The sequence below is a fragment of the Neofelis nebulosa genome, chromosome 2 (genome assembly GCF_028018385.1).
Source record: "Neofelis nebulosa isolate mNeoNeb1 chromosome 2, mNeoNeb1.pri, whole genome shotgun sequence".
In the NCBI taxonomy this organism is placed as follows: domain Eukaryota; kingdom Metazoa; phylum Chordata; class Mammalia; order Carnivora; family Felidae; genus Neofelis; species Neofelis nebulosa.
Genome location: NC_080783.1, coordinates 209716621 through 209738077, shown reverse-complemented (window position 1 = coordinate 209738077; position 21457 = coordinate 209716621). Strand labels below are relative to the sequence as shown.

Here is a 21457-nt window from a genome sequence, read left to right as displayed (position 1 = left end):
ACCCTACTAGCCTGATGGGGGAGACAGAGCCACTGATGGGGGAGGGAGGTCCTCGTTCTCAGGGCACTCCCAGTCTGATGGAGGACTCAAAGCCCCCTATCACCTAGGTTGATAAGGAAGCTGCTAGTCTGAGGGGGGAGACCCAGCCCCACCCTCAGGGACCTGCCAGTTTGTTGGGAAAGATAGAGTTTCTGCGCAGGAGACCCTCGTCTGACGGGGGAGATACATTTCTGTCCTCGGAAGGTTCTCCGGTCAGATGGTGGAGGCTCCCGGGCCGGAGCGCTCCCAGTCCGAGAGGGGAGACAGGACCCTCAACCGTGAAGACAGCTAATGATGAGACACACAACAGAAACTTTTTTTCAACAATGCCGACCCAATTACGGCGCTGCTGAACCACTTAAACTCCTCATTTGCACATTCCTGGGGAAATGGCAAATAGCAAGAATGTGTAAATTGAGGAAAATTAATATAATTACCCAAGCTATTTCTTGTCTTCCCTTCATATCAACAGAAACCACAAACCTTTCCCGGTGAGCAGCGAGGCCGACAGCTGCCTCCCCCTCCGCGGGGAACAGGTTCTTACAGGTGCGCGGGGCACCTGTAAGCCAGGCCCGACAGGTGCATCGGGGTGCGTGGCGGAGAGGGCGCTGCGGGCCTCGAGTCAGGAGACGCGGCTTGAGGTTTGGCCCTGTCGCTGGTTTGCGTGGGATTCCCGGGTCCCTGCACCTCTGGGCGCTCAAGTCCTGCCCGATACTAGTCCAGGCGTGCCAAACTTTCTTCCGGGTCCAGGCGCCGTGTCAAGTGCATTGTCCCCTCTCTCACACAGGATCACCACCAATACTCCCAGAGGGTTTCTTTCCTCAACCCCCCGCTTTACGGATGAGAAGACGGCCGCTCGGGAAGGTGAAGTCACTTGCCAAGGGTCGCACAGCACAGGAGGGGACCCCAGGGCTACGGCCTTAAGGCCCACACCCTTGACCCGGCCCTACCCACCCCCCAACCTTGGTGGTAAATTGGGGCCCATTCCCTGGCCCCACCCCTCCGCTCTGCCGCCTGAGGACCCTGGATGAGAACAGGGGCGCAAGTGCCGATCCGAGCCATGGAATGTTTGCAAACCCTTAGCCTTGGTCTTTCTTTCTAGCACGTGGGGGACTTTAACAGCATTGTGTGCATGGCGGTTTGGAGGATAAAACGAGTTAATTTACGTAGGATACTCAGAGCAGCTCCTGGCCCATGGGAAGCCCTCATCAACTTGATCATTATCATCACACACCGGAGCCCTGCCAGGTGTCTGTATCCTAGATGCTCCTCCTTAGAGTGGTAAATGCCCGGGCCTGCTGGGCGCCTCCAGTACCTTCTAAAGAGAGGCACAGCTCTGCTCCAGCCGGCTTGAAGAGCACAGCAGTTTGTGCAGAAACTTCTGTCAGCTCTGCTGGCTTGGGGGGCCCCAATGCTGGAGCTGCTCATCGAGCTTTTTGGGCAAACAATGGCGAAGAGCGGTAACCACCATACCGATAAGTCGACATCCTGTCGTGGGCTGTTTAATGGGTCCGGAAAAGAGACCGTGTACGTTTGCAGAAAAGGGGCCTCAGTCTGAGCGCGCACGGCCTCGGAGTAGATTTCAGCCCGTCCGCAAGCGTCTCCTGCTGGCCGCTGCGAGCCAGTTTCCCCCCGGGGCCCGGCGCCTGGGCAGCCAAGGAGGCCACGCGGTCCCTGGCTTCCCGGGGCTGAGCCCCCAGCCTCACGGCCAACGGAACGGGCAACAAAAGTTTGAAAAGATGAGGTTCTTGGAGGCCCTTGTCCCAGGGTCATGGGACATCCCGGGTCAAGGAGCCCATGTGTATGCAGTGCTCAGCCCCCGGGGCCTGCTCACTCAGTGTAAGGATGTCAGTGTCGGGCCTGACCAGCAGCGAGCAGGTGGCTGTATGTGGGTGGGGGCGGCCGGGAGCACCCTGTTCAGGGCCCGCCTGGAGGGAAGGGAGACTCAGGGTCCTCTGCTGCAGGGGGAGCGGGGTGGTGTCACCTGGAGGCCTACACGGAGCACTGGGCTCAGGAGCGGCTGGAGAAAGTCACCTTGCCACGGGTATTGCTGGGCCTGCACGATACCAGCCACTGCCCTGCGGCAATTACCCTCGGTAGCCTGGCCATGTCGGTCCCTCTACCTGGATCAGAGGGAGCTGCGGAAGGTCAGAGAGCTAAGACCTTCATACACCCCGCCCCAACGACTGCCCCTAAAACGAGTGCCCTCCCCTCTGAAGGTCAGGGGGTCGGAAGGTCCAGCTTTACAAACACTGCGAAGCCAGTGTCTGCGGGCAGAACTGGGCCCGAGGGCTCCTGGTCCTAGAGATTGGGTGCCGGTGGCCCAGGTGTGGCCGGAGACCCCTGAGCTCCATTCCAGAAGGTCTCCTGAGTTCTTTGCAGCCCGAACCTAACTAAGACACGATGGACAGACACGATCTTCTTCCCCTGCTGTTTCAGCTAAATTAGGTGACCGGGTCCTCTTGTGTGGCGAATCCGGGGACATGCATTTGCATACTGTTTTGCATAACTCAGGGCATCATTTGCATTCATTTGCATGTTTCTCCGGATGTGAGATTCAAGGGGCCCAAACTCAACGCGTGTAAAATGAAATACGTATGTTGAGCCCGACTCCCCCCGAGCCGGCCTGAAGCCCACAGGCTGGGACGAAGGTGCTCAGAGGGCCGGCGGTCTCCCGGAGATGGTTCTACCAGGGAGGGCCTCCCGCCAGCTCTCTCTAGGGATACTCGGGACTGACGTGGGGGAGGAGAACTTCGGGCATCTGGGTACAAAGGACGGAGTGTCCACCACCACCCAGAGCAGCACCTCGAACAGGTACATACAGTGGGCAGTGATGAAAACCCCTCTGCCTTGTCATGATTTAGGACCTATTCTGCGCCGGGCACCGTGCTAGGCTTTTCGCACAGTTTGGCCCATTTTCTCTTTAGACGCTGACGAGGTGGGTTGTTATCCCGCCCTTCTTAGAGATAAGGCAATGGAAGTTGGAGAGGCGAGGTGACCCCCTCAAAGCCACATGATTGGTCTTTGGAGGTCCGAGACTCAGATACAGGCCAGTTTATTTCCAGAGCCTTCCAGCCCTGGTTAGGCAGAGCGAGGAACCCAGCCTTTGGCAGCTCCAAGAGCATCTCTCTCTCTCTCTCTCTCTCTCTCTCTCTGCCAGACAGAAGCCCTCTCCTCTTTCTTTCCTGTGTTTCCGTGGACTTTCTCCTGAGGAGGAAGCCATAGGGCACCTGTGCCTCTAGAATGGCTTGGTTCCCATAGCAACAAAGGTACCACAACCATGCGTCTCCCTTTGAGGGAAGGAACTTCAGCCCCTGGCATAGACCGAACACCGAGCAGGGTCCCCGTGAGCGCTTCCTGAGTTCATTCACAGATGGGATGGGTATCCCCACTTCGCCACTCTTTGCCCCACCCTCCCGGGGGGAGTGGTTAAAAATGGTGAAGCTTCTAGGGGCGCCTGGGTGGCTCAGTCGGTTGAGCGTCCGACTTCCGCTCAGGTCAGAATCTCAGGGTTCGTGGGTTCGAGCCCCACGTCGGGCTCTGTGCTGACAGCTCGGAGCCTGGAGCCCGCTTCGGATTCTGGGTCTCCCTCTCTCTCTGCCCCTCCCCCCCTCAAAAAATAAAGAACAACAAAAGACAGTGAAGACTCTTTGTCCCTTCCCCCATGGAGAAGCGGAGTTTAGTACCTTCCTCTTGAGTCTCGGTTGGCCTTTATGCTTTAACGAGGGAATATGATGAAAGTGACCCTGCCCGTCAGCCTGATGGCATCTGCTTTTGTGCTTCTGGGAGCCCCTGGGTTGCCATGGGAGCGGTCCAGCTGCCCTGATGGAGAGACCACAGGACACACGTGTGGAGACAGGGCCTGAGAGAGAGCCCTGGCCACGGGGGCGCCACGCAGGCTGTGGATCCATCTTGGACACGCCGCCTGGTCGAGTCCCCAGGTAGGTACAGATCCAGACCCGGTCTTGTCCTACAGGAGAACCACCCGCTCCCAGCGACCCGCAGAATCACGAGAGATCGGAGCAAAGCTTTAAGATGCTAAGTTTGGGGGCGGTTCGTTTCCTGACCACACACTTCCTCCTCTTCCAGTAGTCAAAGCATGCTGTTGGGGATGCTGCCTCATCTGCTCCCGCCGTGGGGTGCAAGGTCACGATCAGACCCTGTCCCTTCAGTCACAGGGGTGGGTTGGGACCCAGGTCCGGTCAGTATAATGTCTCCTCCCCACCCTGGGCAACAGTGATTGGGCAGAGAAGGGTGCGTGTCTCTAGAAAGACCAATGGGACCCTTCCCTGGGCTTTATGTGCGGATGCTGGGGGAGGACAGCTCTGTTTCTTCCGGGGTTGCTAACCCGGGAGAACGTAAGCCTGGAAGCTGTCTGTGGCCACGTTCCACACACCCATCCCTACACTAGCTCAGTGTGGAACGATCCTAGCCGCGGTGGGAGGGGAGGAGGGGAGGCAGGGACAGAAGAGGTGGGGCGACACCTTTGGGTTCTCGGCGTCTCCGGGCAAGCTCTCCCGCCGGACTTCCCGGTTTCATGAGCCAATGCGTGTTCTCTTCCCTTTAAGCTGGTTTGGGTTGATTTCTGTCACTGGAACTGATGGGACACACATCAGACTGACTCTATTTCCTTGCTTCATCAAACTTAGAAATAGCAGAGGCTGCTCTGTGCCTCATCTTAGGGGCTCGGTGCTCCTGGGAAAGGGGAAGAAAAGTGCACCTGCTCTGTCTGAGGCTGCGTACGTCCCTCCATTCTCTTACTGACCTCCCACAGCTGGCTTTCAGGGGGGTGGTTCCTGGCCATCTTGCAGGGAGACAGCAGGTGAGAGGCGGAGCGGCAGAGCCCCAACCACCCTCGAGCCTCTCTCCCTCTCTCTCTCTGTGCGGCAGAGCGAGGCAGAGACCAGGCAGGGAGGAGGCAAGGCGGTGGGGGGGAGGGTGGGGGGGAGGCAGGGGAAATCCCATTAATTTTTCCAGTCCTAAATCAATTTAATGGGAGCCTCCGATGACTCTGATTTGATTTTTCATTTTCAGTATTACAATTATCAGCTGATGTTACCGGCAGCTCAGGCTTGAAATGGGCCAGCACAGTAGAGGCTGTCTGTCAAAAAGGGAATGGTCCCAGATTACACCAATTACCTAATATTTTGCTAATTAGACGCCCAATGCGTCTCTCTCGTTTACAGCAAAGGAAAAAAAAAATCCTTCACACTATCATCGTCCTTCTTCTTTGCTGATCAGAGGTTATCATGTAGCCCAGCTTGGGGATTTTGCATCTCGAGGAGAACTTCTGCGTTCAGGATCCCGTGTCCCCGTGATACTTCCTTGTGGAGAGTCCGGGAACCCTGCTGTCCATACTTAGTCCTTCTTGCCGCTCTCGGGAGGGATGGGGTGCAGGTGGTTCCGTGTGCTCAGCCCCCCCGTGAGGTGGCACTATGCCAGGAGGCAGAAGGCGTGGGGAGAAATTTCAGGCATCCTCAGACCAAACAGCAGGTGACTCAGGGGAGGATCTGGGGAATGACTGGGGCTGGAAAAGTGTCCCGAGTCAGACACTTTCCTTCTCCTTTACTGATGGGGAAAGGGTCTCCAAAGGGGCGTGACTTGGCTAAGGTGCCATAGATAGTTTGGCAGAGCTGTGCCTGAGCCCCAGGTCACATCCTTCCCCGATGTCACAGTCCTTCCACCCGCCACCAACGGCCAGTGTGTGCTCAGTGTTGTTTAAGTCTCCTGTGCAGCCGCCTACACTGGCAAGCAGAGCCGGCTCAGAGGGAACACAGAGGCATCGGATGTATTCGGGCACCAGTCCAGCCCACTTATCTGCAGACTCGTAAGTCTACACAGCTGTCCTTCCTTTGCTTTGGGGCCAGGAAAACGGGGTTTGAATCTTGCACCTACCACTTACCGGCTGTGTGACCTTGACCAAATTCTTCAGCCCTCTGAACCCCAAAGGGAGCAGGAAGTCCAGAATGAGAAGGGGCTCAGGAAAATCAGGGCTTAATAATTTATCCCAAAGAACCATTTTCCCCATGGACACACAAGGACAGGGAGGGGGGCGGCTTCCATTATTTTATTTCGGTAATATAAATAACTGCTACGATTTACTGGGGACCCACCATAAACTCCAGGCGTGGGCCAATCGCTTTGCATATTCTACCTCATTTAATCAGCGCTAGGAGGCAGGATTGTCATACCCATTTTATAGCTGAGAAAACTGAGGCTCTCAGAGGTCAGGTGATTTGATTCCTGTGGCACGTGGAGAAGGATATCGCCCTGCCCCCTCCACAGCCTGGGTCCTTCAGCCTCCAGAGGCTGAACTGCTTGGGCAGGGGTGTGGGGGTGTGTGTGGGAGGGCAGGGGAGGGGCAGCGAGCCTGGGAGGCGCCGCCCCGCAAACCCCTCCACCCCTCCCCAGATCCTGGTTCCTAGAGCTCAGGCCTCAGGGCAGCTGCTCTCAGAAACATGGTCAGCTCTGCTCTGCTGAACTTCATTATCTTTATCAAATTAATTTACACAAGCCAGTGTGGCCACCTAATTAAGACGTTTCCCAGGGCCCTGTGCCGGCTGCTTAATGAGGCAGGAGTGGCTGGGCTCAGGTTCACAGTGTCCTGGGTGAGGAGGGGAGGAGGTGTCCGAGTGTGACCTGACCGCTGTGAGGTTCCTGCTCCGCCACAGTCCAGGGCTGTGGGTGACTACCAGCGGTCCCGCCGTGCATCCCCCTGCTCCTTGGGAAGGAGGGTGTGCTGTGGCCTGTGGGGCCCAAGTTCCTGGTGGTTAATTTTGTAAGTGACTAAGACTTTCCTTTGTGCCTGATGATGGGTCAGCCCTGCGGCAGAATGCCCGGGGTTTGGTTAATGAACTTCTTTTCTTTCTGGAAATGAGATTTTTGAGATGGGAGGGGAGGAGAAACCCATTCGGAGGCTGTCACTCTAGGTGAGCGAGGGGCTGTCTGCAGGGGCTGACCGAGAGCTGCTGGTCAGGAGGCGGGATGCCTGGGGGGGGGGGGCAGGGACACATCCTAGATTCTGGTTCGGGCAACTGGACAGAGCGGTCAGCCTGGCCATTCATTCATTCGTTCATTCACTCATTCATCCAACACACACACACACACACGCACACACACGCACAATTCCACACATACACAAATTGCTAACCTATATGCCAGGCCCTGGGTGCCAGGTGACTGGGGATAAAATCATGAACCAAACAGACCAGATCCCCGTTCTCCCAGAGCTGACGTTCTAGCAACGTCTAGTCTTTACTTTGTGAACAGAATCTTTAAATCTTGAGCCAGGGGTTCAAGATTGAACCTTAAAATCAGAGACTCTTCACTGTAATTTCAACTGCCACGAAACGAGGGCTGACTTTGTGCCAGGATCTCATCCAATCCTTGCAGCCGCCCTGACAGGTGGAGTCCAGGCTTGGCCTCGTTTTACAGATGGTGCCACTGAGGCTTCGGGAGCGCCCAGTTTTGTGACGCCGCCCCTAAGTGGCCGAGGCCAGGATTCAGACCCCTCTCTCTCTCCCTCATCTTACAAATTGTGGTAACTTCCACCAGGCGTGCCTGAACACCCCCAGAACACCCTGGGTGCCACGCACAGCCCCTCTGTGGCATGTCTTGAGTGAGGTGGTGCGGCCCCACTGGGCTCCCTGTACCCCCTTGCCCGGATCCCGTGAGGGATCCCCACGGCTGAGGCTGGGCAGCAGGACGGTGGTCTGCAAAACGATGCCTGGTCTGCAGTGGAGGGAAGGGGGGGGAGGGGAAGACGGCCGGGGCCACCTGCTGCTGGAGCCCCAGCCCTGGGCTGCTGCCACGTCCTCATACAGATACTGTTGGGGCATCATCCCACTGGACTCCCCCCAGCCACCGCAGGCTTCCTTCCCACTGATTTTCATAGCATCGGTGAGTATCTAAAATTGTCACGCCTTCCTGGTTGACTTTTTTTTTCTCCCTCTAGAATGTAATCTCCAGGAGGGCAAGGGTCTCATCGAGCACCTTCGAGTGCCGGGTCCCTTGTGTACCTGCACAGAGGAGGAGGAAAAGAGGGGGAAACACCGCCCCCCCCCCCCCCCGCTCCTTGACCGTGGTACGTTCTAGATGTGGGCCTGCTTGCCCATCTTTGATCATGTCAGAGCAAAGGATTACCAACAAAACAACCGAAGCAATCATCAGTGGGGGCCAGATCGCCCCTTCTTTCCATCCCACACTCTGTGCGCTCTGAGCCTCCTCCTGCCTGTTCCGGGCAAGCCCCGCCCCCAGCTATGACGTCAGGGGGGCCGCCCCGGGATCCCGGCTTGATTTGCCTTGACATTTTATAACCTTGTTTGCGCAGCTCAAGCCCGTGCATTAAAGACCACATGTTCCACTGAACATTTATAGCTGCAAATGGCTCTCAGCGTGGGCAAGGGAGGCAGCTGGGGGTTTGGGGGAGCCCTGCCGGCTCTCAGTCTCATTCTCCCTCTCAGAAGTCATGCCTTGGTTAAGTCTTTTTCTGTTTCTTTTTGAAAGTTTCTCTCTATATTTTAGGGAGGACAGAGAGAGAGCACCTGTGCGTAGGAGCAGGGGAGGGGCAGAGAGAGGGAGAGAGAGAATCCCAAGCAGGCTCTGTGCTGTCAGCTCAGAGCCCCACCCCGGGCTCGAACTCAGGAACCGTGAGATCGTGACCTGAGCCGGATTCAGAGTTGGACGCTTCGCCGACTGAGCCACCCCAGGTGCCCCTCCCTCAATCCTTTTCTTGACCATGTCACTCAGTTCAGCAGTTACCCATATGGACCAAGCGGCCCGTGTCTGGGCACTGTGTTAAGCGTGGGGGGTAGAGGTAAGCGTGACATCTGCCACTGTGGCTGCTGGAGAGGAGGATTCAGGTGCAGGGCAGGGTGAGGGAGGGCCCGGGGCGGGGGGGCGGTGCAGCCACGCTGGGGTATGACTTCGAGCAAAATCCCACAGAAGGTGGCCTCAGCCGCATCTCACGGGGACTCTGGACTAGAAGTTAACTTCAGAGTTGGCCCTGCTGGGGACCTGTCTGTCGCTGGCCAACGGCCAGCCTTGGGGTTGGGGACTCCCGGACAGCCCGGCTCCCTGTAGACATGGGCTAAGGGGCCCCCCACCTCTGCGTAAGACCTGCGGGTGTGGACGTTGGCGGGCTCGAGGAAGCAGTAGGAGGTCCCTGTGGGATTCTGGGAAAATGCCCGACAGGCGTCCCTACGGGTGTTGATGAGTTCACAGGCAGGTGGCGAAAGATCAGTGACCTAGACGTTATGGCGAGATCCTCGTGGTGGTCTGGGGGAGCTCGGGACCTCCCGGGTGCCATGCTGCGTTGCTGCCTGCCTCGTGACGCCTCGCAAACATTCTCCACGGCAGACACTGCTACCCTCATTTTACGGGTGAGGACAGGGAACTGCGGGGAGGTTAGGCCACTTGCCCGGAGGCAAACAGCTAGTCCGTGCAGAGCCGAGGCTTGAACCGCAGAACCTACACCTTTTCGTGTCTTGGATGTTTCCGGGCTTCGAGGGAGCTCCTGTGAGGAGCCCTTAACTCAGCCTGGGCGGAGGGTCAGAGAAATCCTCCGGGGAGAGGGGGTTCTGGGGAGCAATTCCCTCCTGGACCCTGGTTTTCCCGGTTGGTCAGTCAGTCAGTCAACAACTCTTCCGAGATCAGCGAACAGGCCGGGTCCCGCTCTTAACCCAGTGGACACCTGAGCAGAGCGTTTGGAGCCCTGACTAACCCCCCCCCCCCCCCCCGCCAGGAAAGGGGCCTCCCTGACTCTGGGTTCTGGGAGGGTGGCGGGGCGAGGGGGACAGGAGGCCAAGGGGCAGCGAGGATGTCCCTGGGGCCTCGCCTTGAGGACGGGGAGGGACTCACAGGTTTGCTGTGTGGAGGGGAGCCTGAGCCTTTGGCCGCTTTGTTGTTGTTGTTGTTGTTGTTGTTGCTGGGAATCGTCCTCGCCACGGTCTCGTGGGTGTCGCTTTGTCGTCTGTGGTTCCGGATGAGGGAGCCGTTCTGAGAGATGGACGTCCTGCCCAGGAGAGCAGAGGGCACTGGGGTGAATCCATGGCTGTGACGAGGCGGAGGAAGCCTGAGAGGGGAAGGGGCGTAAAGGCAAATTGCTTTTAGAGACGTTGAGTGTCTGCAGGGATGGTCCCCCGTGTCCCCGGTGGTTGTAAGAAGGGGAGTATCTGGCCTCACTCCCCCCCCACGCCTACCTCTCTGGTGCCTCCATATCTAGGGAAGCTCGCCCTGCCCCCACCACCTTGTCAGACACTCAGGCCTTGTGGGGAGGTGCCCGCTGTCTCCCCTTTGCAGGGGGAGGGCAGAGAGTGGGGTCCCCCAGGAGGGACCAGGGGCAGGGACAGACTGGGTTCTAACATGTGTGCTGCATCCTGCCCGCTGGGTGGCCGGGATAGTTGTGGTCTTCTCTGAGCCTCAGTGTCCTCCTCTGTGCAGTGGGCATCTTAGGCCCCTCAGGCCTGCTCCAGCCTTGCCGAGGGGGCAGAATCTCCTGTCTCGGGCCTCGGGGACAGATGTGGGAACCAGACGTGGGCTGACAGGTGCAGGCGCCCCTGGGCAGGGCCCGTGAGGGACAGCGAGGAGGTGGGGCCCTGCCTACCCATGTTTTCTGGTTCTGACCAGGGGCCCCGAGAGGGAGGCTCCTGGGGTCGGCAGTGGGCACGGCTCTGTCTAATGGGTGGCACGGCCCAGCTGCGAGACCTCTCTGAACCTCAGTTTCTCTGACATAGGTGCTTGGCCGCCAGGGCTGTTGTGACGCCTGTTTCCTGGTGTCCCAGTAGGGAACCTCCCCAGTGTCTCATTTCTGGAACTTCCCAGGTCCCCCTCGGTCTCCTCCTAGCCCCTCCCCCACCCCGCATCTTCACAGTGTCTGCCCAAGAGTTAGGGTGAAGGAGCTGCCTCGAAGGGGGGCAGTGAGGTCCCGGGCACAGGGGCCTCACCCTCCTGCCCTGCTCCCCAGGAGCCAGAGACCCGGAGCCCCCGACCAAGAGGCCTTGAGCCCTCGCTCCCTGTGTCTTGCCTGCCTGAGCCCCCTCCCCGCTAACACTCTTGGCCATTGCCTTCTCTGTTTTCTTCCTCAAGCTGTGACAACCACCTAGCACTATATATGTGACCCACCGAGAGCAGCCTTGATGAATTCCGTGTTACCGTTTGCCTCTACGCCATAGTCCTGTCTGCTCCGGGGCGGCCTTTTGCCACTTTACCCATCGGGGCGTGTCACAGGCCCAAGGGTGCGTCTCACCAACTACAGGTTCAGGAGTCAGACAGATCCAAGTTCAAATGCTGGTTCTGCCACTGCCACCATGGCCCTGGAGCCTTCGGCCTCCCCATCACCACGGCCGGCCTCGGCTTATCATCCGCCCAAAGCGCACCGTGGGCAGGACCTCCTGGTAGGTGTTGTAACCCTTCGACACGGCAGGTCTCATGATTCTCTTATGCACCAACAAGGGATTTGGGACACGCGACTTACCCGTCCGTCCACCCTCCGCGGAGCACAGAGGTGGGTCCCAGCCCCTGTTTGCAGGGAACTCGCCACCAGGCCCCAGGAGGCAAAATGCAACAGGTGATCAACACGTGAGTGATGGGTTGGGTTGTCGAACTAAGACGCCGACCAAACTCGGCCTTATCCCCAAGGAGCTCGCGTCAAGCCTGGGAGACAGGTAGGAATAAACATTTCCTTTACGGCAATACCGTTAACAAATAATAATGATGGGCTGGGAACTGTGAAGCGTGTTCGTGGACTTTATTTGAATTCTCACAACAACCTGAGAAGGCAGATGTTATCGCCCTCAGAGAGGTGAAGGTGCTTGGGTCACACAGCAGAGCTCGGAGGAAGCAGAGCTGTGTTTGAAACCTTGTGGGTCTGTTCTACGCGTCTGGGTGCCAGCTTCTGTGCCCAAGGCTGTGATCTCCTGAGTGCCCTCTGTGTGCCAACCCAGGCACTGTCCCTGCAGGGAAGCATATCTTCAGTACTGTCATTTGCATTGCAGGTGACAGAAAACCTGGCTCAAAGGAGCTGAAAAAATAAAGCGAACTCACTGGCTTATAGAATTAAAAAAGAGATCATGTCTGCTTCAGGCAAGGGTTGATCCAGCCTCAGTACTCTGGTAGGCATAGCACCAATGCACGTTCCACTCGGTTCTATGTCCTCGGTGTTGCACCATTCACAGCAGGCCCCTCCCTTCTGCCTCTGGGATGGCCACCAGCCGCTTCCTCCTTCACACCTGTGAGTAAATGAGAGGCCACATCACCCTACAGCTCAATCCAAATCCCAGAATTTGGCCTGTGGGCACTTGGGTCATGTGCCCACTCCTGCATCAGTCACTGTGGCCAGGAGGATTGGTCTAAGTCTAAGGAGGATTGGTCTAAGACAGATTGGTCTAAGTCAGTCAAGCCTTCCTGTGACCAAACCATGCGGCCAGGAAATTAGGGCAGTGGGTGGGAGAGGGGAGAGGAGAGAGACTGCCGAGGAAGCAAATGACAAATAAATGGCCACTACTCCTTCCTACAGGACAGATATCATTCTCCCCATTTAATGGATGCAGAAACTGAGGATCAGAGCGGCCCAGCTACAGGAAGGCGCTCTCTGACCAGGGAGGGAGTGTCCCCAGGGTGTCTTACATCAAAAACCCTGTGCACACGCACGTGCTTAACAAGGGTCACGTAACCCTAACACCCTGGCTTTCCCAAAGCGCACCGGAGCACCTCACTCTGCTAATTGAAGAGTGCAAATGGAGACAGCAAGACTCTCGGTTTTGGCCCATCACATTGGCAAAGGTGGGCCAAATGATGCTCCTCGAAGCTGGGGAGTGAGGAGTGAGGCAGGCTGTTTATCCCTGGCTGGTGGAGTAGCGACAGGTACGAGCTTTCTGGAAGAGAGTGCGTCCGTGTTTTGACTCGTAGCAGTTTTCCTTCCAGGGACCCAACCGTACGTGACGGGAGACAGGACCCTTCAACCTCGATACGGGAAGCTGTCCCCGGCCTGGTTTCAGGCAGCAGGGGAGACCCGGTAAGACCGTAATCTCAAATTTTTATACCTATCCGTCTTTGTTTGGTAGACACCTTGCATGCCAATGGCAGCGTGCAAAAAATGCAGCCCTCTCTATTGTTCTAAAACTGAGCTTAATTTCTATCTCAAGTTTCTATTTCCGACCAGGGGCAGAAGCCTAATGTCTATTGGCTCAGGCCTCTTTCCCCCGTTGGCGTGTCCTTGGCCTTGTGTCGTGGTTGGTTCGTGGTCCATTTGGTCACTGCCTGTCCCCTCCCCACCCCACCCCCATGCCTGATCCTACAGGCTCTCCCAGCCCCGTGGCCATGATGCGTGGGGAACATTCTCCCTCGGGGATGAGGGAACCGGTAGACAGTAAGCTCAGGCTTCCTGCCTGGACCCTGCAGCCAGACATCTCTCCTGCTCTCGTTCTGTGTCCATGTGGCAAACCTGGAGTCTCTTTGCCTCCTTGGGAGTGGCAGCCGGTCCTCTCTGTCTCAGGTCCCCATACTTTTATGGAGGATCCAGCGGAATCTAAGCGTCTTCTTGCCTCCCTGACTCTTGTGCTTAGCTCAGAGACTCCTCAGCTGGTGGGGACCCTCCCGCATTTCCCCCTCCCGCTTGCTTCCACATCGTCAGCCTTATGTCAGAAGCCCAGGCAGTTAGCACAGTCGCCTGGACCAGATGTGGGGTTTGGGCAGGTGCTGGTGCATGACCTGGGGGAACCTTGGTTAGAATCCCAAATGAGGACAGCCAACACGTATCGAGCACTTACTGTGTGCCAGACTCTATTCCCAGGGGCGTCAGCTCCCCCACACTTGTGACATGTGAGTCCTACTATAGCCTCAGAGAAGGGGCGAGAAGAGGGCAGCGTCCTCAGTGCTGTGAAGCGGCCCCTGCGCGAAGCTGCTGGAAGGGCTGGGGGTAGGGGCCTTGGAGGGTCTGCAGAGGCCCTGCAGAGGTGTTCTGGACTGCCGTCTCTGCCCCGCCTTGTCATCCCCTGTCCTCTCACTGGGCCCAGGGGCACCCAGGGGTGCTCTGCTCTGCCAATGGCCGGGAGTCCAAGACCACAGCTGGGCTTCCATTGTTTTGTGGCTCTTCATGTGCACCTGTTCTGTTCCAGGCTCCATGCTAAGTATTTGAGCGTTTTATTTGGTCCTCATAATTCTATGGGGGAGGCATTATAAACCACCCCCCCAATTTTACAGGGGAGGAAACAGAGGCTTAGAGAGGTGAAGGCACGTGCCCCAGATCACACAGCCGGGAAGAGTGGGGTCAGGGTTGGCAGCCGGACCTCTTTGCTGTTGCCTCCATCCATCGGCTGGCTCACACTCCCTGTCCCTGCAGCTCAGCCTTCTGGGTCCACTTTCCTCCCCGGTCCCCATCCTCCCTGTGGCTGGGCCAGACTGCTCCGTGGCAGGCAGGTGCTAGATTTTTCGAGGGAGAAAGCCATGGGGGAGACACCGGGCTGGAAGGAGGAGACGTGGGTGGACACCAGAAGCTGCCAGGGGGGGCCACACCCTGTCTTAGTCCCGACGCCCTCCCCGTCATGCAGCCCTCAATCCCGTCTCCCCGTCCCCCGCCCTCGCCCCTTAGGCTCCTAGAAGGGGCTTCATGGCTCATCTAGTCTAGGCTTTCAACGGATTCCTTGGAACGAGTGAAGCCCTTTGTTGAAATGACATCCTCCATGGACTCCAGCTCATCGAGCGGATGACAAAAGCGAGTGGTCTGGTGGCAGCTGGGGGTCAGGGTCACGGCTCCACCTCCTCCCCCCTTCCCCCCACTTCAGTAATGCCCGTGATGCCATTCCGGGGAACTTTGGGGTCCCAAGGAATACACTTCGAAAACCCCTAATCTCAACCATACCCTTCTTGAGCAGATGGGGGGAAGGAGGCCCAGGAAGTCACCTGACTTGCTCAAGGTCACCCGGGGAGGCAGTGGCTGAGGCAAGGCCTGGACTGCACGGCGTCCGCGCTGTGTGTCCTCTGCGCCCTCTACGCTGCCGGGGCCCCCGCAGAGCCTCCCCCAGCTGCACTCTGTAAAATGCCCTATGCAAATGCCACGCGTGCCCCTGGTGCTGTGTTTGCTCAAGGCTGCGGAGGCTGGCGCTTCCAAATCCTTATCGCTAAAGCAGGGATCGTCATTCTGGGCCTTCCCCCCACCCAGCTCTCCAGGCTGAGATAAGGGGCATTATCTGTCTCAGAGAACGGAGCTCCAGGAGCAGCGGAGGTAATAAATGGGGTTTGCTGATCAGCACCGTGTTCGGCCGAGTCTCCTTGAAGAAAAGACACGGAAATAGCTCAGCGGGCCCCAGACGCCCCAAGACCTGACTTTCCCTTGGAGACGTGAGGACCAGGCGACGTGAGGCCCTGGCGGAAACCTCTGGCCGGGGACGAAACTGGCTCCTGCCCCGACGGGAGGCATCGGGGACCCCGGCCTCTTGTCCTCTGGGAAATCAAGGCTGGGGCCGGCTGCAGGCAGCTGGCGTGTTTGCGTGGCTCAGTGGATAAGGGCAAGGGTTGGGGAGCAAAGCAGACCTGGCCTTGGATTCCGGCTCTACCGTTTACTTGCCGTGTGGCCTCGGGCTAGCCGCTTCATCCTGTAGGACTTGGCTTCCCTAACCGGATCGGGGGGGGGGGGGGCTGAGAATCGTGCCTGATTAAATGATCAGAATGGTTCAAGAAATAAATAAGAGTAAAATATTCAGCGCGTCACCTGAGACATGGTGAAGGCTGTTGTGATAAATCGATCGCATGAACAACTCTGAGTTTTCAGTCTCTCTTGTACCTACGTGTTTTGCAAGGAGACCTTGCAGCTGCCTCAACAGGCAGGGTCTGGACCCCCTCCCTTGTTCCTGGTCTGGCTTTGGGATCCGCTTTGGCCAAATGGGGGCGACACCGCACCTGTCCCAAGTCTAGGTCTTGTGCGTTACTCCCACGCTTCTGCCTTTGTCGCGAGAGCATTCGCCCCTGCCCCCACCCCCCGACTAGGCTGCCCGAGGATGGGAGACATACAGAGAGGGGCTGAGCTGCCCCGCTGGCTCGGCCCGCAGCCAGCCAACCCCAGACACGGGAGCCCGGCCCGGCCCAGAGCCTCTCGACTGTCCCACAGACTCATGAGCTCAATAAACGTTTGTTTTAGGCCGCTGAGTTTGGGGGTGGTTTGTCACGCAGCAGCACCGTGGCACTAGGTGTCAGTGATGCAGGTATTTGTGTGATTTACCCAGAATGTCACAGGTAGCCCTGTGGACCCGCTTGCGGTGTGGCTTTGGGGAAGTCGCATCTTCCGGAACTGTGCATTCCTGTTTGCTAGATGGCAGCAAAGACATCAGGGCTTTTGTGGGGACAACTGTGGCTTAGATGTTGGACTTAGGTTTAGGTTTAGACTGAGGTTTAAGCCCTATCTCCCCTCCCCTCCCCTTCCCTCCCTTCTCCTCCCTTCCCCTTCCCTTCCCTCCCTCTTCCCTCCCCTCCCTCTTCCCTTCCCTCCCCTCCCCTCCTCTTCTCTCCCCTCCCTCTTCTCTCCCCTCCCTCCCTTACTCTTTTTCTCTTCCCTTCCCTCCCCTCCCCTCCCTTTTCTCTTCCCTCCCCTTCCCTCCCCTTCCTTCCCCTTCCCTCCCCTCCCCTCCCCTTCCCTCCCCTCCCTCTTCCCTTCCCTCCCCTCCCCTCCTCTTCTCTCCCCTCCCTCTTCTCTCCCCTCCCTCCCCTACTCTTTTTCTCTTCCCTTCCCTCCCCTCCCCTCCCTTTGCTCTTCCCTCCCCTCCCCTCCCCTTCCTTCCCCTTCCCTCCCCTCCCCTTCCTTCTCTCTTCCCTTCCCTCTCCTCCCCTCCCATCCCCTCCCTTTTCTCAGAGCCCCTTCCTTTGAAAATCTTTGCATTGTTTTTCATCACAGGATTCTTCACTACTCTGCTTTCTTAACCCCTGATCTTGAACCTGCCCTTGACCTATCTGTTCCTCAGATTCTTTCTGGGAGACCGTCTCAAAAGGGCTTTTGTGAAGATTAGGACTCTCATCAAAGACTGAACTCACGTTGGGGGCTGGCACACACGAGGGCCCTGCTTCAGTTGTCTGTTGCCACTTTACCAAACACCCCAACTTAGAGGTTAAAGTAATTGTTTGCTGTGTCTCTTGACACTGTGCGTTGATAGGCCGGGTTTTTGGGTTTTTTTCCATCTGTTTCTGGTAGGGTGGGGGAGGCAGGGGACGTGTTCCCGGGAGGGGGACTTCTCTGCGCTGAAACCCAGAAGGTCCCGGGCGGGCGAGCTGAGATGAGCTGCTCAGTGCTGCCGCCCGTATCACTCACGCAGCCGCGGCCGGCGGCAGTGGGCTTGACGTCCTACCTGGGGCGCCCGGGATGGCTTCACTCACATGGTTGGCAGTGGGTGCCGGCGGGGGGCTGGGAGCTCAGTTGGGGTTCTCTGCTGGGGTTTCTAGGTTCTTCTCCATGGCCCGGGCTTCCTTTCAGCCTGGGGGGTCTCAAGGTGGCCTTCCAAGAGGGGGTGTCCCGAGAGAAAAGCCCCAAAGAGCCAGCACCTGTAGAGAGAGTTTCGGCTTGCTCATGCTTGTTCACGTCCCGCTGGCCAAAAGGAGTCACGTGGCCTAACCCGGAATAAGCAGAGCCGTGGTGTTGGGGGGGGGGGGATGGGTGCACTAGTCTACCACGGGCTCGGAGGTGGTTTGGGTCATTCCTGCGATTCTTACGGATCCGGTGAAAGGCCTGAATTGATGACCTCTGAGGTCCCTCCCTCCAGCTCCCGTGCGCTGTGACCCAGGAGGATGAATGGCTCACCCAGGGCCACACAGGGAGGTGGGGGGCAGAACCAGATAAATCACGGAACTCACATGAGCAGCAGTATTGATAAAGCAATCAGTAACCAAGAAACGACAGAAACATAAAACATCATACATCTGAGCGTTTGTTAAGAGTTTTAAGTGTGGCAGGACCAGCACCGGGGCAAGCCGCTCTGTGCCTGCCTTATCGCAGACAGTGAAGTGTTGGGAAAAGGAGGCAGGGGGTCCTGGGGCAAGGGGAGGGGTGACCGTCACACAGACGCTAGCCCCCTTCCCACGACTGTGCAGACGCCTTGCTGGAGGGACTGCGTTTTCATACTGAGGCTCAGAGAGGTCAAGTCACTTGCTCAAGGCCACACAGCTGGGACATGACAGAGCAGAGATTTGAACCATGACTGGTTGCAAAGCCCAGGGGGTACTTCAGGAGCCAAGCTGCCTCTGGGCTTTATACTGTAGCAGCCTTTCTCGAGGAGGCTGGACCAGGGCCGAAGGCCGGACCAGCCTTCTGCCTCTCCTCCCTCAAATAAAAGGAGGCCACGAGGGACCGCAACCAGTGGGTCTGCAGGTCAGGAATTCCCCGTGAATTGCATTTCTGACCCCAAAGCCCTTCCGACCAGCAGTAGTAGGTAGTTGAGGCACAGAGACCCCTGAGCCCGACGCCTGACTCCTGGTAAACCCCCACCCTGGAAAGCTCATTGCCATCCTGCGTCAAACTCCGAGATCCTGGCAGCCGGGGAAGGGACAGGGTGACGGATGACCTCTCTGGGCCTCGTTCAGACAGGATTCTCCCCGCAAGGCCCGGTAAAGCGGGTGTGCAGACATGACTGCCTCCCCCACCCCCCTAACGTCCAGCAGCAGCCGAAGATCAAAGAGGAAACGAGAGCAAAACGGGACGATTGGCCGGCGGCACCAGCTGTTGATTTATTCTCGGGAAGGGCCCCGCGTCCCCTGGAACAGTGACCTCTATTAATGTTGACGTGTTCAAAAGCCGCATATCGGGATGCAGCGCGCCTCTCCTGTCCCTTTAAAGAACCTGCTGTTCGGTTTCAAAGACCCCGGCCGAGCGTGAATAGTGTCCGGGAGCGCAATTCCTCGAGGAGGAATATTCCATCAAACGCCGCGTGATAAATGGGGGCCGGACGAGCGGCCCGGCACTGGAGACTTCACTCGCAGGGATGAAAGGAGATTCATTCCAAACGGAATGGCTGAACAAACAGCTGGTGCCTGGGTGCGTTCCTGCCGCCCCGGTCTTTGCTGCGGCTTTGGCTCCCCCTCCCGGCCAGGGCAGAACCAACGGCAGGTACTGTCGTGGGGGGGGGGGGGGTACCTCTGTGTGCCCAGGACCGGCTGGGTGCTTTGCATCCGCTGTCTCATTCCACGTCCACCACTTGCGGCCTGGGGAGAGTTACTGTCCTCCTTCTGCAGAAGCACGGGGAGCCCAGAGGGGTTGGGGGACTTGCCTGAGGTCACACAGCCCAGGAAGTCAGGAGCCAGGAAGCGGGTGCCTTATACGCCCCAAATCGCGAGCACTGGGTGAACTCTTGAAGGCAAGCGGTACCAACCACGGCAATGTTGGGGCCATGTGGGGCAAAGTGGGGAAATAGATTCCCCGATGGGGGACGTGACTTGCCCCAGGTCACGCGGCCAGTTCGGCAGTGAGATTGCTAGGAATCAACAGAGAAAGGAAGCGTGGGTCTTGGCCCGTAGTTGGCACCTTGTGGATGTAAGTCCATTTCCTTCACTCTCTCCCTCCCCCCTCCTTCCTCCTTTCTGTAGCCAAAGTCAAGCCGAAGGGAGGGGGATTTACCTGATGAGAGCAAAAGACTCATGGGGTAGAGGGAGCCTCTGGGTCACACAGCTGCCCTGGGTAGGAGTCGGGTTCTGCCGAGCCTCCCTTTCATATACACAAGTCCTGTGGACGAGGGTCAGCTGTGGAGACAGTGTTGGGGGTCCAGGGTGGTGCTCCGCACTGTGGGTTTCCAGCAGAGGTCACGCGGCTTCCCGAGGGCTGGGCCCCGGGGCCCCAGAGAACCTGGCATTCATCAGTGTTGCCCTGGAGCCCGCCTTACCTGCTCTCCCTTCTGGGACCCATTCCAGACAGAAGGTCTAGAACGGATTTAAAGTACCCTCAGCGCTTCCTGACTGTTCACAGGAGAACATGGTGGGGGGTGGGGGTCCCTCTTGTCCCTAAAGGGCGGCTGCTGGTCCCTGCACACACGCCCTGTTCCTTCCTGCCGGCCCTTTCTCGTGCCGCTCCCTTTGGAACGTTTCCTTCCCTCCCTGCCTAATGCCTGCCTCCAGGGCTCAGCCTGGCCTTAGCCTGGGTGCGTGCCCCTCCTCTGGGCTCCTGCAGGCCCTGGACTGGCTTCTCTCAGAGCTCTCGTCGCCCGGGCAGTGATTCTCTATTCCCTGTCTCCCAGACCGGATGGTGAGCCTCTGGGGGTGCGTTCACTTCCGTGGCTCCAGAGCCTGGCACACAGCAGGTGCTCTGAAAATACTAATGTAACCCCACTGGCTTTGGGAGGTGCTGTCCCCCAGCCTGCACCTGTCCATGGGCATGGGTGTGTGAGTGTGTAAGTGTGCAGGTGTGTGTGTGTGTGTGTGTGTGTGTGTGTGTGTAAGGGTGTTGCATCCCAGCTGCTTCTTTGGGAAAAGGCCCAGGAGTCATAGTTCAGATCCGATGGTCCCATAGGTTTCTCTCCGGAGCCTCCTGCAGAGAATAGTCCTTGGGGGCCCAGCCGGGGTCAGGGCCGGGTCCCTCTGGCCTCCGTTCATCACACCTCTGAGCTCCCCATCAATCCCACTCCTAATGCGCCCAAGGATTGATATTCTTTCTTGGCCTGGCCAAGGGCTGGATCGATTCCTGTCTTAAAGGCACCAGCCTCCCTTCAGAGCCATCAAATGGGCATTTTGTGGAGGTGGTTATTTAAAAATACAGCACCCTTCATTTTGTTCTTGACTCAGAAATATGGCAGGCTCTCGCCTGTTGACCCTGGGCCCAGGGCAGAGCTGCGCCTGGTGAGTCCGATGGATTATCTCATTTAATCTCTCCACGACCCTCGGAGAGGGGTTATTATGATCCCCTTTTGGGTGAAGGCATGGCAGCTTAGGCTGATGTGGCCGCTCGACCGGGGGGGGGGGGGCAGAGCTGGGACTGGGACCCCGTTTATCTGATGGTGGATGTGTTTGCACAATGGGGACAGGACCCAGCTTGGCCACGAGCTCACCTACCTTCCCCACACCCACTAAGGGTCAGGAGACACCCTCAAAGCCCTCTGTGCTGTGCTGCCTGCTTCACGGGGGCCAGTTCGGGTGCTGTGGGTGTCCCTCCCTGCTCTGCTTCATGCGGCCTCCTGCCCGCCTGATTGCAATTAAGGATAAGAACCACTGAATAAGGCTCAAGTGGCTAATTAATAACCTTATCGCACTCCAGCCAACTCTGGGGCCACGGCACCTCTGGGCCCGGGCGAGAGAAGCCTTCTTTATCAGGCTGCGGGCAGCCTTCAGATGTTTCCTCCTAGACGAGAGGGCACAGTGATCTCACCCGCTGGCCGCTTCCCAGCTCTGTCCCCAGCTGCCGCCGCCGCCGGGGCCTGACCACTGTCGGGGATTTCCCCCAAGCCTGGGCCTTCTCTTC

At 57.9% G+C, this 21457-nt stretch overlaps 1 non-coding gene across 1 annotated transcript; it reads left to right on the top strand.

Annotated features, from left to right (window-relative positions):
• Window positions 1–3494: 3494 nt before the first annotated feature.
• TRNAG-UCC (transfer RNA glycine (anticodon UCC)) lies at window positions 3495–3579 on the top strand. Its single transcript is given in 2 exon segments — window positions 3495–3531; window positions 3545–3579. It is a non-coding gene; the product is annotated as a tRNA-Gly (tRNA).
• Window positions 3580–21457: the final 17878 nt, after the last annotated feature.